General features: G+C 38.2%; 1 pseudogene; it reads right to left on the bottom strand.

Moving 5' to 3' along the window:
* Nucleotides 1-335: 335 nt before the first annotated feature.
* Nucleotides 336-435, bottom strand: LOC113300705 (annotated as a pseudogene).
* Nucleotides 436-13,284: the final 12,849 nt, after the last annotated feature.

Raw genomic sequence — 13,284 nt, 5'->3', positions numbered from 1 at the left:
CAACTAGGACTGCTCGTCCCTCATGTATCAGGTTAGATGAGACGGAAGCAACTTATGAACTTAAACCTGGGACCTTACAGCTGCTCTCAATATTTTTAGGGAAAGAAAATGAAAACCCCTATTTCCATGTTAGGCACTTTGAGGAAATTTGTAGTACCCTCAGGATTAGAAACTTAGATGATGATGCTTTGAAACTTAGGTTATTCCCCTTTTCCCTGAAAGATAAAGCTAAATCGTGGCTATATAATTTGGCTTCTGGGTCAATCGAAACGTATGAAAAACTTACATCTGCCTTTTAAACAAGTTTTTCCCTAGGCACAAAACATCGTCTATTAGGACGCAAATCTGCACGTTTTCTCAACAGGAGGGAGAAACTTTGTATAAGTATTTGGAAAGGTTCAATGATTTACTAGCCCAATGTCCTCATCATGGTTTAGAGAAGGTTAGGTTAGTTCAGATCCTTTATGAGGGTTTAGATTATCCCACCACAACCACAGTAGAATCTATGTGTACTAGTGGATTTGAGAACCAAACAGTTGATGACGCGATGACATATTTGCATGAAGTCACCGAAAAACCCAACAATGGGAAAGTAGTAGGGGACCCCAGAAAACAATTCTTCTTAGCAGAGGAAACGTTAATAGGGTAGAAGGAGGCTATGAGTCAGATGCCAAAATTACTGCTATAGAGAAAAGGTTAGAAGATTTTGAAGTGGGTAACACTAGTGGTAGATTGGAGCCTCTTTGGGAAGGCCAGAATAATGAAGAGCAAGCCAATGCTCTATATAATAACACTAGGTTTGATAATTGTCAGAAGTTTGACCCATATTCAGAAACCTATAATCCTGGTTGGAGGAACCATCCGAACTTTTCATGGTCTAAGGGCCAGAGTCAGGGTCAGTCTAATAATTCTAATGCTCCCCCAGGTTTTGGCTACACTAGGAATACATCAGGCCTAGAAAATAAAACGACTAGCTTAGAGGAATCTATTAAGATGTTAGCAAGAACTCAGGAAATGTTAGCACAGAGCCATGTTAGCTTTCAACAGGAAACCAAGCAGAATTTTCAAACTAATGCTCAGAGCCTTGCTAAGTTAGAACTTCAAGTCGGCCAAATAGCTAAGACCTTAAGTGAGAGAGATAATTGTAGGTTCCCTAGTCAGAATAATCCCAATCCTAGAGGAGTTCATGAAGTAGGTACAAAACCATCGAATCAATTGAATGCTATTAGAACCCTTAGGAGTGGTAGAATAGTAGACAATCAGGTAACCATGCCCGATAGTGAACATATTGTAGTTCACCCCTCAGAATCTCACCTCTCAGGACCATTAGCTGAAGAGACTGATAAAGTTTCTGATGATGTGAATTTGGTTCCTGAAAGGTCTGATTTTATGCCTAGAGCACCATTTCCTCAGCTATTAGTACCAACAAAGAAGGAATCGAACTTTAATGAAATAGTGGAGGTTTTTAAGCAAGTCACCATAAACCTTCCTTTATTAGATGCAATTAGGAAAATTCCTGCTTATGCCAAGTTCCTTAAGGATATGTGTACGCGAAAGCGAAAACTTAGCGTCCATAAGAAAGCCTTTTAGCTAGTCACGTAAGTTCAATCATTCAGAACACCACAACTCCAAAGTAAAAAGACCCAGGTTCTCCTACCATTGCTTTCAAAATAGGTAACTTCCGGGTAGAAAAATATTTACTTGACTTAGGAGCCAGTGTGAACTTACTGCCATTCCATGTATACTTACAGCTAGGACTTGGTGAAATGAAACCTACTCAGATGACACTGCAGTTAGTTGATAGGTCTGTTAAAATCCCTTGAGGTGTTATCGAGGATGTTCTTATTGAGGTCGACAAGTTTATTTATCCAGTGGATTTTGTGGTCCTAGATACCCAACCTGTCCCTTACCCAGAGAACCAGATACCTGTGATTTTAGGTCGCCCATTTTTAGCTACGTCTAATGCGATCATTAAATGTCGAAATGGTGTGATGAGTTTATCTTTTGGTAATATGACTATGGAGATGAACATTTTTAATGTCAGTAAGCAACCTCATGAGCTAGATGACACAGGTTTTGAAGAGGTGAACATGATAGAAGCCTTAGTTCAGGGGTCATTACCAAACATTTTGTCTGAAGACCCATTAGAAAGTTGTTTATCCCATTTTGGTTTAGATTTTGATGACTGTAGCACTATTAAACAGGTGAATGATCTATTAGATTTTACCCCTGTGTTAGACACTGATAGATGGAAATCTAGGTTCGAACCGTTACCAGTTTCTAAGACTACCCTAATTCCTTCTTTAGAAGAGCCCCCAAAGTTGGACCTTAAACCACTACCCGATACTCTAAAGTATGTGTTTTTAGGCCCATCTGAGACTTTACCTGTGATTGTAGCTTCCGATTTGGATAGTGATCAGTAAAGTAGGCTAGTAAATGTACTTCAAGATAATAAGGAAGCTTTAGGGTGGACTATAGCAGACATTAAGGGTATAAGTCCTACTGTGTGTATGAATTAGATTCATTTAGAGGAAGACTCCAAATCTTCTAGGGAGATGCAACGTCGACTGAACCCTAACATGAAAGAGGTAGTTCGAAAAGAGGTGCTTAAGTTGTTAGATGCGGGTATTATTTACCCAATTTCAGACAGTAAGTGGGTCAGCCCTGTTCAGGTTGTCCCCAAGAAATCAGGTATCACTGTAGTCCAGAATGATAATAATAAATTAATCCCAACCCAAGTGACCACGAGATGGCGTGTGTGTATTGACTATAGGAAATTGAACAAGGTCACAAGGAAGGATCACTTTCTCCTTCCCTTCATCGACCAGATGCTAGAGAGATTAGCTGGACATAGTCACTACTGCTTTTTAGATGGCTACTCCGGTTATAATCAGATCGTTATTTCCCCAGAAGACCAAGAGAAAACCACTTTTACCTGTCCCTTTGGTACCTTTGCGTATAGACGCATGCCTTTCGGGCTTTGTAATGCCCCTGCGAATTTTCAGCGTTGCATGATGAGCATATTTTCTGACATGGTAGAACGGTTTTTAAAGGTCTTTATGGATGATTTTTCAGTGTTTGGTTCATATTTTGATGAGTTCTTGCATCATTTGACATTAGTGTTGACTAGGTGTAAGGAAAAGAGTTTAGTGCTTAATTGGGAAAAATGCCATTTCATGGTTGAATCAGGAATTGTCTTAGGGCACATCGTTTCTTCAAAGGGTATAGAGGTAGACAAAGCCAAAATTGACCTTATTAAGACTCTACAATTAGGTCATTCTTAGGGCATGCAGGTTTTTACCGTCGATTCATTAAGGATTTTAGCTTGATTTCTAGACCTCTTTGCAATTTGCTTGCAAAAGATGTTAAGTTTGTCTTTGATGATGCTTGCTTAAAGGCTTTTGATAAGCTTAAAACTTTACTCACTACTGCCCCGATAGTCCAGTCACCTAACTGGAACCTACCCTTTGAAATTATGTGTGATGTTTCAGATTATGCTATAGGCGTTGTACTAGGTCAGCGAGAAAACAAATTACTCCATGTGATTTACTATGCTAGCAAAACTCTGAATGATTCCCAGATGAACTATACAACTACCGAGAAGGAATTGCTATCCATCGTGTTTGCCTTGGATAAGTTTAGATCCTATTTATTAGGTTCTAAGATCGTAATATATACTGATCATGCTGCTTTGAAATACCTTTTGTCTAAGAAGGATACCAAACCTAGATTGATTAGATGGATCCTTTTGTTACAAGAATTTTGTCCAGACATTAGAGACAAAAAGGGTGCATAGAATGTAGTAGCAGACCACTTGTCTAGGCTAGTTATTAGTTCCCCTAATAATTCCCTTCCTATAAGGGACAGTTTTCCTGATGAACAATTGTTCTCTCTTTCCCAATCACCTTGGTATGCAAATATAGTGAATTATCTTGTTACTGGTCGAATGCCTCAACATTGGGGCAAGCAAGATCGTTCTAGGTTATTTTGGGACGATCCTTATCTGTTTAAGTATTGTCCGAAATAGATTATTAGGAGATGTGTATCTGAGAGTGACCAGTCTAGTATTATCTCCTTTTGTCATGAACATGCATGTGGGGGTCATTTTAGTGCTAAGAAGACTGATGCTAATATTTTGCAGTGTGGATTTTACTGGCCTTCGTTATTTAAAGATTCCCATAGTCATTGTGTTTCTTGTGAGCGTTGCCAGAAGTTAGGAACCATTTCCCGAAGAAATATGATGCCTTTGAACCCTATTTTAGTGATTGAGGTCTTTGATGTGTGGGGCATTAATTTTATGGGTCCATTTCCTATTTCGTTTGGCTATCTTTAAATACTTGTCGTTGTAGACTATGTGTCTAAGTGGGTTGAGGCGGTTCCTTGTAAAACGAATGACCACAGGGTCGTAGTCCAGTTTTTGAAAGAGAATATACTTACACGTTTTGGTACGCCGCGAGCTATAATTAGTGATGGAGGTTCACACTTTTGTAATAGACCATTTGCTCTTTTAATGAAACAATACGGTATTACCCATAAAATAGCAACCCCATATCACCCTCAGACTAGTGGTCAGGTAGAGGTTTACAATAGGGAAATTAAACGTATTCTAGAGAAAACATTTAATCCAAATAGGAAAGACTGGTCGTCGAGGCTTACTGATGCCTTATGGGCTTACCGTACTGCGTCTAAGACACCCATTGGAATGTCACCTTATCGTTTAGTGTTTGGAAAGGCATGTCACCTACCTGTTGAGTTAGAGAATCGAGCCTATTGGGCTATTAAGAACTTAAACTTTTCACTTGACAAGGCAAGAGCTCAAAGAAATCTCCAGCTCAATGAGTTGGACAAGATTCATAGAGATGAATACGATAGTGCTAAGAAGTATAAGAACAAAATAAAACTTGTGCATGATAGGAATATTTTACGAAAGTCATTTTCTCCAGGTCAAAAAGTTCTTCTATATGACACTCGGTTGCATCTATTCCCCGGGAAGTTGCGCTCTCCGTGGACCGGTCCTTTTGTGGTCCGTACTGTTTTTCCTCATGGCGCTGTTGAGATTGAGATACCAGATGGTAGTAGTTCTTCGAAGGTTAACGGTTAGCGATTGAAGCCCTTTTTAGAGCCTTTTCCTACAGGTGATGTTGAGGAGGTCCCTCTGGAGGACCCCGTTTACCTTGATTGACCATCGAGGCGATTTTGTATGTTGTATAATATTTTTATAGGTTTTTGGTTACACTTCACCCAGGTACCATCTTTCCGACTTCTCTCTTTACTATTTCCTCATGTTACATATTTTTTTTGGTACTGATCTTTAATTAGAAACATTGAGGACAATGTTAGATTTAAGTTTGGGGGTGGGGTAGAACTTTTTGTTACCTTTTCGTTGCAATAAATAAACTCCAGATCCTAGAAATTTATCCTTATTAAGGATGGCACTAACCAATCTAAGTGGATGGAAGCATTTTGGTTGTAGGAGTTGAGGAACCAATCTGACTAGATGGCAACATCTAAAGAGTCTATTCATAAAAGCACATAGCTCAGGTGTTAGAAATAACATGATAGTTTCACCATATCTCGTTGAGTCCTTTTCACTTATGTTTTTATTTTGTTTTGTTTTTAAACTATGTTTCTCTGAGTGATTAGGTGGGGCTCATGATTCAAGTTGTTACCAATGCTAGGGTGAACTAGAGTGATTGAGATACCAAAAAAAAAAAAAAAAAAAAGAAGAGAGATACTGAGACCAGACCAACTGGAATAAATTCAATAAAGTCGACCACTGGAACCCTTGTATATGCCAGTTGTGTTGACCTAGAGTTAGGATTATCAATCACTGGTTCCCTTGTATATGCCAGTGTGTTGATATTAGTCAGACTAGTATCTCAGTCCATTAGGATAGGTTCATTTTGGCGGAGGCCTTCAGACAGATATGAGAAACACCGTTCACTTAGTAAACATCAAAACCATCTATGTTTTTCTCTATATCCATCTTCTTGATCTATCCATGTGATTACTTTTGACAATAAGGAAGTTGATGTCGATAGTGCGACTATCTGAGTAGAGCTCTGTCACTTATATATGAATTTTAGTATGCTTGAGTGCGAACTCGTGTACAACAATTGGAATTTCGCATCAGGGTACTTCCTCATGTAGTCAATAAGTATGCCAACCAAGGAGATTCTTTAGTGCATTCCAAGGTTCTGTGCAGAAAGCTAGGGTCTGGAGTATAAAGGTTTTCTGGGTATACCTCTGGTAAGCCCTCCGGAGACAACACTCCTCCGCTAGAGACACCTAGGGGTTTAAAGGCTTATTGCATACGCTAAATGCAATCGACGATGCCTGCGACAGTGAGTTAGGATTTTATTTCTATTTTATTTTTACTCGAGGACTAGCAAATAATAGGTTTGGGGGTTTTGATAGACACATTTTTGTGTCTGATATAATCTCAATTGTATATATTGTTAGTGCTCGATTTTGTATTTATTATGGCTTTTTGTGTCTTTGTAGGTGTTTTTGGAGAAATAAACATGCGTAGAAAAATTGGCTCGAAAAGTGGTATTTGCGCTCGTGGGAGAAAATTACTATGCGGACTCTCAGTTTTGATAAGGGGCACTCAGTTGATAAGGGGCACCTCACCGCTACTTGCACCCCATACCTTCTATTTACACCACATGGATAATGGCACCCTATTCTGGTTAGGGGGCTTCCCATCTTCATCACAGTTTTGGCGGGAAAACACGTCTTCCACCTGCGAACTTCTGCAACTTTCTGGGTCGATTTTGACGACATTTTATCAGGTTTTATTTGTTGATATAGGTTGGTTGGGCCTGGTCTGGTCAAACAGGGATGCTATAGGATTTAGATACGCAGAATAACAAGTTTCCATGCATATGTAGGCGAATAAGGCCATCAGGGAAAGTGAAAGTATATCGGGTTTATTTTGTTGGCTTGGTAAATTACGTGAAACTTGGGAGAGTGTATTAACGGTTGGGATTATATTCTGCTATTTGGGAAGAGTTTGGATGAGAAATGAAGTTGCGTAAAGAAAACAGGGGAGAAGAAAAAGTCTCGGATATGGTTCTATTTTTGGAGTTTACGTGTAAAAAGGGAGAGAATATCCTGTTGTGGGATTTACTATCAGGTTTAGAAGTGTTTGGACCAATCAGACTCTTTTAGTGACGTACCAAAAGAAAAAGAAAAAGAAAAAAATACCGAGGGAAAGAAAGAAAAAGGCGAAGATTTGGAGTTATTATCGACCTGTGGGCTATAAAAGGAGTTGGGATAGCTCACAGAAGACTGACGTACACTTTGGGGAAGTTTAGAATATAACAGAGCACAAAAACACCAAGTTGCAGAGATACAGGCGAGAGGAAGAAAAAGAACTCAGAACATCAGTAAGAGACAGTCGCAGAATCCGTGGCCTTTTCTTTCAAATTCAATCAGTTTGTCACAATTTCTGTAACAATTATTCAGAGTTCGCAACATTTTTGTGTTAGGGTACTTCGTAATAGTGGTTCGTAACAATTATATTCGTTACAAACACGTTGTTTATACCTTCTCTTCTTTTTAATGAACTTTTGAGCAACAAACATGTATTTTGAACAAGTGATTAATATGAGGAGCTAAACCCCATTTCTGAGGCGATAGAGGAAGCTATTTTTCCAACAAAAAGTGGTATATTCTTATTTATTTATTTATCGCAATTATTTTTATGATTGTTTTGCCTTGAGTGAAAATTGTTTGAATGATTCTTGTTAAGCAATTGTTATTTCTTTTGATAGAGCATGCTTGGACCTAGGTTTTTGATGTTCTATGCTTCGGATTTACACTTGTTATTTTGAGAATCTACTTGTTGCAATAGTTTAGAATCAAATTGAACGAAAAAATTGCATGAATATAAATATTGGATTAAATCACTTTGAACTTGGAAAATAGTGGAATCTTAGCCTCAGTGTTCTTTTAATATTGATATCAACTTTGATTGAGTTTTCTATAATTTTTAGTGAGTTTTCTATTTTAATATTAGAATTTAAGTCTAATTAATATCCTTCGCAAGTCTGAGAATCGAACCACTTTTACCACTATCTACAAAACACATCATCAGTACCGAGGGTTATGTCGTGGTATATAGCGTATATAAAAAAAGGTACCCCAATAATTTTTACGTAGGCATGTTGAATGATTCAATAAAAGTGCTGATGAGTGCTAAAAAGTGCATATTTCTATATCTTTTTATTGGCATTTAACTCATCTTTTGTGCACTAACGCTCCATTTTATCCCATATTCTGTGTTTTCGTTGTTTTCAAGAATAAATATTTTTATTAATTAATTTTGCATTTTTAGGTTGTAAATAAAGTTTGGATGAATTGCGGAGCGAAAAGAGCAGAAAAGTAGTGAAAAGTCGGGAGGAATTACGCAAGGAAGCCGCGAGGAATGTTGTGCACAAGACCAAAAGGCTAGAAATGGGCTTAACAAGGAAGAATTGTTCTTAAAGAAGATATGGGCTTGGCATACCCAAGGTCCAAAACCCTTACCCAAACCTATTTCCATTATCCATACCCGTTTCCTTCGCCAGCCGTCAGATTGGATCACATATGAATCCAATGGTCGCACCATCGCCAGTACATCAAAGTTTGATGTTCCTGTCTAACACTTTAGCACCTAACTCCATCTCAGACAGTCAGTTTTGATGTATCTCAGATCCAACGGTCGCTCCACTCCCATTTCCTTCTCGCCGTTGGATAATTCTCTCATCTTTTCATCCATCGTCTTTCACCATCTGAGCATCAAAATACGATGGGTCCGCTCAATACTCTATAACCCTAACCTATTTACCCTAAATCAAACATCCCCTAAGAGAAACTCTATCGAGTTCTCTTCCTTCTTCTTCCCCTCTTCTTCACAGCGACCATCACCACCACCATGTCCGCCACCAACTCCGTTCAACCACCTCCATCAATGTACCCCATCAATCATCCACCCCCGCCATCACTAAAGGACACCACCATGATACCCTCTAGCTCCTTCTCTCTCAACCCTTTTATCTTTTCAAAAACAGTGAACCTAGAAACTAGGTTTGAGAGAAACGAAGTTAGTGAAATCAAACCACCAATTACGGAAGAGGTGAAGCAATAGAAGAATGGGTCGAGACCATTGATTGATTTCAGAGATTAGGTAAAGGTCAATTTCGGATTTTTTGTGTAACCCTAAATTTTATATTTTGGGGATTTTTGGATATTTGGTTTGCATGTATAAATAGGGTTCTTGGGTGTTGTTTTTGGGCATGCCTGGGCTAGCCAGTGCTTCACCCAAGAGGACTGGAATAGCCAGTGCCTCAAGGGTTAGTTCTTAATTTAAATTATTTTGTAAATTTCAATTGCATTTCTTCACCATGTCTAGTATGTTCTAATTTACTTGCTAGGGATTAGATGAAACTCTTGATTGCATGCTAGGATAGTTAATATACATGTTGTTGTTCTTGTGATGTTTAAACTGAAGTAGGACTGATAATTAGCCATTTGAGCTAATTCACCTGTGATCAGCTGTGTTGTAAGAAGACAGCTGATGCTAGGGGTGAAGTTAGTGATAGTGGTTAAGAATTCAGTCCATTTGAAGGGTTGTGCTTAATTGCCTTAGAGTTGATAGTTAACTGGTTGAGCAAACAAGCCTGTGATCTGTTGTGCTGTAAGAAGACAGTTGATGCTAGGGGTAAGTTAGTGAGATTAGTTAGTAAATCACTCATTGTAGTCTTCCATGAAAGAACAAGACATAGCTTTCATAAGAACTTCCTTAGTTTAGGATCAAGATGTGGATTCAAAACCTAGTGTTTCCTTGTTTCACATTATATCTGTAGCTGTAATCTTTGCTCATTGCCCTTGGCTCACTGCCTTGGTTTGTTTGTCTTTGTTTCATTGTTTCTTTGTTTCTTTTGCCACTGTTACTCACTGCTTCACTTTGTTCACTGCCACCTTCACATTGCCATTGTTTTAGTCCATTTTCACTATTTTGCATTTAGATAACTAGCTTAAAAACTTCAACTATACACCCTAGTCCCTGGGGAGATGACCTGTTCTTGCACATACACACTACAAAGAAAACTGTGCACTTGCAGTTTAACATGTAGGCCTTTATGTCTCCCCTTATCCTTTGCTCTTGTTTCTTATACAATACCTGGCCTACCAAGTTTTTGGCGCCGTTGCCGGGGACTGGTGTTGTGTAGTTGAGAAAAAAAATTGTGCTCTTGCTTTTCTGTTTTCAAACTTAGCTGTAACCTTAACTTAGTATAACTGTTTTAGCTCTTTTTGTGTTTTTAGCTTTTTAGCTGCAACTTTGACTTGGCCTTAGTGTCTCTAACTTATCCTTAGTGTCTTTAGCTGCATCTTTAACTTAGCTGTAAGCATATTGCATCACTGCATCATCTGCATTTCAGCTGTAACTTAGTTCTGCATTCATCTTGCATTTGCATCTGTGTCTGCCATCATAACTTGCATTCCTGCATCCTTGCTCTGCAGCCTTGCTGCATCTGTAGCATTGCCCTGTGGCTTTGCTCATTGCACCTGTAGCCTAGCACCTGTAGCCTCATAAACCATGCATCTACAGCTGCAAACTGCACTGCTTTATGAAGTTTTCCATTTTTCCCTGCCTTTTCTGTGTACTGATCACACACAATGAGTGTCAGGTAGTTGGTGCTGCTGCTGCCTGTCTGCTGTGATGATGCTGAGGTGCTAAGCTGAGTTTGTGCTGCTGTTGTAGTTGGTGCTTCTGATGTTTTCTGTGTTGTTGTTGCTGCTGCTGTGTTGCTACCTCCTACTGCTGCTGCTTCTTCTTGTTGTTGTTGTTGCTGATGAGCCTCTGGTGCTCTTGCTGAAGTTGTTGTTGCTGTGAACCAAGCCCAACTGGGCTGTGCAACTGCAATTACTGAGCAGCTGGGCTGTGCTAACTAGTAAGCCTAAACCCATCAGTAAACCCAATTTTTGGGCTTGTAATTTTAAGACTGAATGATGGGCTTGTAGTTTAACTAAACTGTGGGCCTGTATTTAAGCTGAACTGTGGGCTTATTTTGTTTCTGAACTGTGGGTTTCAACCCTGAAATTTGAATTTCTGAACTCTGGGCTTGACCCAATTGGAAAAACAATTTTTAATCCCAACTGGGCCTCGAATTTTGGCTATTCTGTTAGCCCAAAACCAAACTGAAACTGAACTTCTGGGCTCCTGAACCCAAACAGTTGGACCTCTTCTTTTTCAAAACCTTTTGCTGGGCTCAATTCAAACTAATTCGTTGGGCTTCACTTCACACAAGTTGTGGGTTGTTTTCAAATTTCTAGTGAGCTGTGCATTCTTCCACCAATGTGGGCTTGCTCCCGATTTTAAAACCAAATTTTTCTTTTCAAAACCCATTAAAAACCAAATGTTTTTCTCCCACAAAAACCAAAGTTTTCCAAATATTTCCCTAAAAACCAAAATTTTTCTTTTTCCCATCAAAACCAAATGTCTTCCGATAAAACCAATTTTTTCCCAAAAAGTCCAATCCCATTAAAAACCAAATTTTCTTGTATAGAATCTAGCAGATAGTTTCTTAGTTAAATCTTTTGTACATATTTTACTAATCCAATGTGACTCTTAACTGAAATATGTTGGATTTTTGCCTTGAATAACGGAGTTCTAATTTTGCTTTCGCCGTCAAATCGGGTATTCTCTTTCCTTTTTCTCTACTCAGCATAATCCTCTTCGTATGTTATAATTGTTTTCATATTTTGAAACATTGAGGACAATGTTTAGTTTAGGTTTGGGGGTATGGTATAGATACCACGATCACATGTTATAATTGAAAATAGAACTCCTTCTTTTTGAAAAAATTAAAAATAAAAAAAAATCATAAAAAAAAATCATAAAAATGGAGCTCATTTACCTTGAAATGTTGACTCTTGTGCATGTATGTAAACATAAGGATTCTTAGTCTAGATATTTAGGCACCCTGATTCTAGCACAATTCACATGTGATAAGAAACTTGCACACGCACAATCTACCAATACATGTATAGCCTCGATCTTCAAGGTGTTTGATAGGAAGTTAGATTGCCAATCTCTTTAGAATACTGAATGAGACTTGACTAGCTTGTTCTTTGGTTGGCTGGGATAGAAGTTGGAGGATACGTTAAGAAAAGCAACCATAGAATTTGACCGGATGCATTCGATAAGGGCCACCTCTTGCTAAGAGTCATGTAATTATGTTTTTCTTTTTGTTCATGTATCAAAAGTGTCACTATGTTGTAAAGATCAAAGTTATTTCTTCAACAAAAAAAAAATCAGAAAAATTCAGAAAAATCAAAAAAATATCAAAAAAATATCAAAAAAAAAATAATATCAAGTATTTATTTATTCCATGTTTTGTCATGTTAAAGACAATAGTTCTCTCTTGTTCCAAAAATAAAAGAGAGTAATCAATGTAAATAAGAGTTATGTAAAGAGTCATCTTTTTGTTGTAAATAGTCTTGTAATAAGCAAGGAGAGTGCAGCCATCAATGTATAACGCAGGTAAACTGAAATATCACCAACTCATTGGATGAACATTCACAATTCTCGTAAAGCCGGACAGCTAGCTTGGCTTAGAATTCGGTTCTTAGCCTAAAAACTATCTCTTGGTGATTAGTAGTCATAACTTCAGGTCATTCTAGAAACATGTGTAGATACACTTTACACTCTTATCACGTGTCTTTATTTGTTATCAGTGCTAGGATTGTGCCTTTGATAGCTAGATTGACATCTCCATTTTGATGTGAGCTTCTACTGTCTTGCACATGTCACATTTCATGGAATCTGAGCTTATATTTTGTCCTAGAACTTTGTAGGTACGTTCTAAGCAAACCTTCACGAGACTTCAACTCGTCCACTAGGGACACTTAGTGGTTTAAAAGGCTTATTGCATTCGCTAAATGCAATCGAGAGACCAGCGACAGTGGTATAGTTAGGATTTCCTTAGTTTTGTTTTACTTGAGGACAAGTAAAATTCAGGTTTGGGGGTATTTGATGAGTGCTAAAAAGTGCATATTTCTATATCTTTTTATTGGCATTTAACTCATCTTTTGTGCACTAACGCTCCATTTTATCCCATATTCTGTGTTTTCGTTGTTTTCAAGAATAAATATTTTTATTAATTAATTTTGCATTTTTAGGTTGTAAATAAAGTTTGGATGAATTGCGGAGCGAAAAGAGCAGAAAAATAGTGAAAAGTCGGGAGGAATTACGCAAGGAAGCCGCGAGGAATGTTGTGCACAAGACCAAAAGGC

Source organism: Papaver somniferum, chromosome 7 (genome assembly GCF_003573695.1).
Source record: "Papaver somniferum cultivar HN1 chromosome 7, ASM357369v1, whole genome shotgun sequence".
NCBI classification, from domain to species: domain Eukaryota; kingdom Viridiplantae; phylum Streptophyta; class Magnoliopsida; order Ranunculales; family Papaveraceae; genus Papaver; species Papaver somniferum.
This window is presented reverse-complemented; position numbering and strand designations above follow the sequence as displayed.